Source organism: Entelurus aequoreus, linkage group LG16, assembly GCF_033978785.1.
Source record: "Entelurus aequoreus isolate RoL-2023_Sb linkage group LG16, RoL_Eaeq_v1.1, whole genome shotgun sequence".
Taxonomy (NCBI): domain Eukaryota; kingdom Metazoa; phylum Chordata; class Actinopteri; order Syngnathiformes; family Syngnathidae; genus Entelurus; species Entelurus aequoreus.
Window position 1 is genome coordinate 13,924,114 of NC_084746.1, and position 6,000 is coordinate 13,930,113.

The following is a 6,000-nucleotide window of genomic DNA, read 5'->3' on the forward strand; positions in this document are numbered from 1 at the left end:
TCTCAGTCCATGGCGAAGCAAAACACGCTTAATTGTGGACACTGACACATGTGTTCCAGCAACTCTTGATCATCCTGACCAATTTTTTCTCAGCAGCAGGTGATAGCTTGCGTTTTCTTCCTGATCGTGGCAGTGACAAAACTGTGCCATGCACTTTATACTTACCAACAATTGTTTGAACAGTTGCTCTTGGGACCTTAAAGGCCTACTGAAACCCACTACTACCGACCACGCAGTCTGATAGTTTATATATCAATGATGAAATCTTAACATTGCAACACATGCCAATACGGCCGGGTTAACTTATAAAGTGCAATTTTAAATTTCCCACGAAACTTCCGGTTGAAAACGTCTATGTATGATGACGTTTGCGCGTGACGTCGATGGTTGAAACGGAAGTATTCGGACACATTGTATGAAAAAGCTCTGTCTTCATCGCAAAATTCCACAGTATTCTGGACATCTGTATTGGTGAATCTTTTGCAATTTGTTTAATGAACAATGGAGACTGCAAAGAAGAAAGCTGTAGGTGGGATCGGTGTATTAGCGGCTGGCTGCAGCAACACAACCAGGAGGACTTTGACTTGGATAGCAGACGCGCTATCCTACGCTAGCCGCCGACCGCATCGATGATCGGGTGAAGTCCTTCGTCGCGTCGTCGATCGCTGGAACACAGGTGTTGATGAGCAGATGAGGGCTGGCGTAGGTGGAGCGCTAATGTTTTTATCATAGCTCTGACGAGGTCCCGTAGCTAAGTTAGCTTCAATGGCGTCGTTAGCAACAGCATTGCTAGGCTTCGACAGGCGGCACAGCATTAACCGTGTAGTTACAGGTCCAGTGTTTGGTTCGGTGTCTCCTGATAGTAGTATTGTTGATCTTCTGTCTATCCTTCCAGTCAGGGGCTTATTTCTTTTGTTGCTATCTGCATTTAAGCACGATGCTATCACGTTAGCTCTGTAGCTAAAGTGCTTCACCGATGTATTGTCGTGGAGATAAAAGTCACTGTCAGCCCTTTGAGACACTAGTGATTTAGGGCTATATAAATAAACATTGATTGATTGATTGAATTTCCATTTCGCATTCTCGACTCTCATTTTCAAGAGGATATAGTATCCGAGGTGGTTTAAAATACTAATCCGTGATCCACAATAGAAAAAGGAGAAAGTGTGGAATCCAATGAGCCCTTGTACCTAAGTTACGGTCAGAGCGAAAAAAGATACGTCCTGCACTGCACTCTAGTCCTTCACTCTCACGTTCCTCATCCACAAATCTTTTATTCTCGCTCAAATTAATGGGGTAATCGTCGCTTTCTCGGTCCGAATCGCTCTCGCTGCTGGTGTAAACAATGGGGAAATGTGAGGAGCTCCACAACCTGTGACGTCACGCTACTTTTGGTACAGGCAAGGCTTTTTTATCAGCGACTAAAAGTTGGGAACTTTATCGTCGATGTTCTCTACTAAATCCTTTCAGCAAAAATATGGCAATATCGCGAAATGATCAAGTATGACACATAGAATGGATCTGCTATCCCTGTTTAAATAAAAACATTTCATTTCAGTAGGGCTTTAAGCTGCTTTGAAATGGCTCCCAGTGACTTTCCTGACTTGTTCAAGTCAATGATTCGTTTTTTTAGATCTGTGCTGAGTTCCTTTGACTTTCCCATTGTCGCGTTTGTAACCGAGTCTTATGACTGCATCACATGAGCCCTATTTAAATGGGCTCAGAGAAGTCAACAGGTGTCGTCAATCATAATCACTCACATTAAGTTAAGAGGCCATGAAACTAATTTGACTTGATTGTAACTTTTCTACATCACCAAAATTGATCATGTATGTTGCTGTATGTATACTTTTGACCCAGCAGATTTGCTCCCATTTTCAGTAGACCCATAATAAATTCATAAAAGAACCAAACTTCATGAATGTTTTTTGTGACCAACAAATATGTGCTCCAATCACTCTATCACAAAAAAATAAGAGTTGTAGAAATGATTGGAAACTCAAGACAGCCATGACATTATGTTCTTTACAAGTGTGTGTAAACTTTTGACCACGACTGTACTTATACACATATCTACACAGTCCACATACGATTGTTCAAATGCATACACTTTTCCCTCCTTCATGTAGTGCTATTACGTCTATTATGCTGAACAAGCCTTACAGTACATTTTATCCAGCAAAATATGGATAAAGTGCTTGTTCTTGCAGACAAGAACAAGGACAGCTCATTAGCATTAAAGCTAAAGACACACAAAACAGCACGTTTCCAGTAAACTGTCTAAAATGCGAGGATGTATTTGTGGCTTGTGCAGCCCTTTGAGACACTCGTGATTTAGGGCAATATAAGTAATCATTGATTGATAAAATCCAGCATAAAGGCTCGATTTTGACGAACGCACTCTTGCAAAACTTCTGAGACATTCAAAATTGCTTTAAAAATAAAATAATAGGGCACTTTTAAAACTTTAAATATGCACATTGCCCATTGTGTCAATCGAGTACGAGAGCTGCCAAAATGTACACTTAATGAAACTAGGGCTGCAACAACTAATCGATTAAAATCGATTATAAAAATAGTTGGCCATTAATTTAGTCATCGATTTGTTGGATCTATGCTATGCGCAGAGGTAATTTTTTTTTATAAACCTTTATTTATAAACTGCAACATGTACAAACAGCTGAGAAACAATAATCAAAATAAGTATGGTGCCAGAATGCTATTTTTTTTCAAATAAAATACGGGAAAGGATAGAAATGTAGTTTGTCTCTTTTATCCGATTATTAATCGAAGTAATAATCGACAGATTAATCGATTATCAAATTAATCATTAGTTGCAGCCCTATATGAAACGCAACCATAATAATACAATCTTTATGAATAATGCTAATTGCCGAGCTTGTTTCGGCGCCTCTGAAGGTGTCCGTGTGCGGCGTTTAGGCAAGAGGAACAGGAAGTACTTGCGGCTGAGGCGAGCGTGCAACAAATTTTGTTTGGCTCCTATTTCTTTTGATAGTTCATTAAAAGCCTACTGAAATGAAATGTTCTTATTTAAACGGGGATAGCAGATCCATTCTATGTGTCATACTTGATCATTTCGCGATATTGCCATATTTTTGCTGAAAGGATTTAGTACAGAACATCGACGATAAAGTTTTGGTCGCTGATAAAAAAGCCTTGCCTGTACCGGAAGTAGCGTGACGTCACAGGTTGAAATGCTCCTCACATTTCCCCATTGTTTACACCAGCAGCGAGAACGATTCGGACCGAGAAAGCGACGATTACCCCATTAATTTGAGCCAGGATGAAAGATTTGTGGATGAGGAACGTGAGAGTGAAGGACTAGAGTGCAGTGCAGGACGTATCTTTTTTCGCTCTGACCATAACTTAGGTACAAGGGATCATTGGCTTCCACACTTTATTCTTTTTCTATTGTGGATCACGGATTTGTATTTTAAACCACCTCGGATACTATATCCTCTTGAAAATGAGAGTCGAGAACGCGAAATGGACATTCACAGTGACTTATCTCCACGACAATACATCGACGAAGCACTTTAGCTACGGAGCTAACGTGATAGCATTGTGCTTAAATGCAGATAGAAACAAAAGAAATAAGCCCCTGACTGGAAGGATAGACAGAAGATCAACAATACTACCAAACTCTGGACCTGTAACCACACGGTTAATGCTGTACCGCCTGGCGAAGCCTAGCAATGCTGTTGCTAACGACGCCGTTGAAGCTAACTTAGCTACGGGACCTCGACAGAGCTACCGTATTTCCTTGAATAGCCGCAGGGGCGCTAATTAATTTAAAACCTCCTGTCACTCCAGCGCTTACCAGAAGCCTGCGGGATGGCCAAGCATGAGCTAATCATTTTAAAACCTCTTCTCACTCCGGCGCTTACCTTATCATGAAAAGCACATTTAATAGAAAAAACGTTGTTATTGTCTTACCTTTAGGTATAAATGAGTCCATGCCAGCCTCTTTTGAAGAAAAGCATCGATATAGAAGTCTTCCTTATCTTTCTTCAGTTTTAAAAGTCTCTCTGTGTCGATGGAGATCTTCCTTTTAAGTATTACCTCCTGCTTCGATTGAAAGTCCAGTTTAGAAAACTGTTTTATTTTAGATATGTAATCCTCCATGGTAAAAGTCCAAGCAAACAATGGCTGCGCACTCTTGCTGCCGGTTGTCTTCTTCTGCAGCACTCTTCTGCATACCAGCAGTCGCAAGAAGGATCACTAGCGCCCTCTACCACCAGGTGGCGGGAGTCATTTAATGACTCATATTTGACCCGGCGGAAGTGCCAAGCATGCGCTAATTATTTTGCGAAACGAGTTTGACCCGGCTGTAATTCGAGGCATGCAAATACCATATTCCCGGCACCAATTCATGGAAATATGGTATGCTAAAAACATTAGCTCTCCACCTACGCCAGCTCTCATCTGCTCATCACCACCCGTGCTCACCTGCGTTCCAGCAATCGACGGCGCGACGAAGGACTTCACCACGATGATCGGTGCTGTCGGCGGCCCGGAGACGGAGGAAGTCAAGGTGAGGACAGCGGCGCGGCGGCGGGCGTTGTAGCTATCGACGACACCCCGGCCGCCGTTAGAGTCGGCAAGAAACATATATTTCCCCAAAGTTACGTACGTGACATGCACATAGCGCCACACACGTACGGGCAAGCGATCAAATGTTTGGAAGCCAAAGCTGTACTCACGGTAGCGCGTCTACTATCCAACTCAAAGTCCTCCTGGTTGTGTTGCTGCAGCCAGCCGCTAATACACCGATCCCACCTACAGCTTTCTTCTTTGCAGTCTCCATTGTTAATTGAAAACATTGCAAAAGATTCACCAACACAGATGTCCAGAATACTGTGGAATTTTGAGATGAAAAGATAGCTTTTTTGTATTGGATTCAATGGTGTCCGAATACTTCCGTTTCAATGATTGACGTCATGTGCCTACGTCATCATACCGAGACGTTTTCAACCGGAAGTTTAACGGAAAACTATCAGACTGCGTGGTCGGTAGTAGTGGGTTTCAGTAAGCCTTTAAAAAAGCGTGGTAGTGATATTTAGACGCAAAAAAGAATGTTTAAAAATGCCGCAAACACTTCACATGCCTGCTATACTTAAATGGCAGGGAAAAATGTTTCACAAAAGTTTGAAAACCTGCTTGAGGCCTCAGTATTGAACCGTAATTGCTTATTGAAGCGTACTAAGCATGCAAGTATGTACAGTATGTGTCACATTGCACAGTCGTGAGTGAAGATGCATATCTCTGTGTGAAGAAACAGGCGATAAGAGTAAAATAAGTCCCATAAATCAAAGTCTAAAGACCCAAGTTAAACATTAATAACAATCAAATGTTTATTCTCCAGTGTGGTTGAACAAAAGAAGAGTTTAGAACCATTATGGTTTCTGCTCATAGACCTGTCAATACCCAGTATTAATAGCCAATAAGGGTGGGCAGAGCGATGCAAATATTGATAGTGTCGAGGGTAGTATCGGCATCTCTGTTCAGTCTCACAATTAGAATTTTTTGCTGTGTTGTTCAAAGTTGATAAACATAATATTGTTCATAAATAATAACAGGGGGGGCATTAGTCGTTTTTGATATTGTATATTTATTTGACTTATTTTGATCAAAATATTGTATGTAATAAAAAGGGAAAAAGGGAAGAATTGTAGCCGAATAATTTGTTGATATATTATTATTTTGGCTATCGTGTATCTTATTAACGACAAGTTAAAAGCAAAAGTCCCGTAATCAGTCAATGATTTGGGAAACAATTTAAGTAAAAATATCGATATTAACATCGGCAATATTGGACATGAACAGTATTAATTGGTATTACATCGACAACAAAATGTACAGTATCGCCCGCCATTCAACCCCCTCGCAAAAAGTCGAGACAATTTACTTTATTGACGCCGTCGTTTATTAAGAAAGTATCGCTTACCTGTTACTAAAACTTTCCTCTTATTGCCCATT

General features: G+C 41.0%; 1 pseudogene; it reads right to left on the reverse strand.

The window, feature by feature from the left end:
• LOC133630618 (pyroglutamyl-peptidase 1-like) overlaps window positions 1-6,000 on the reverse strand; it is a 29,846-nt pseudogene that overhangs the window by 23,703 nt on the left and 143 nt on the right.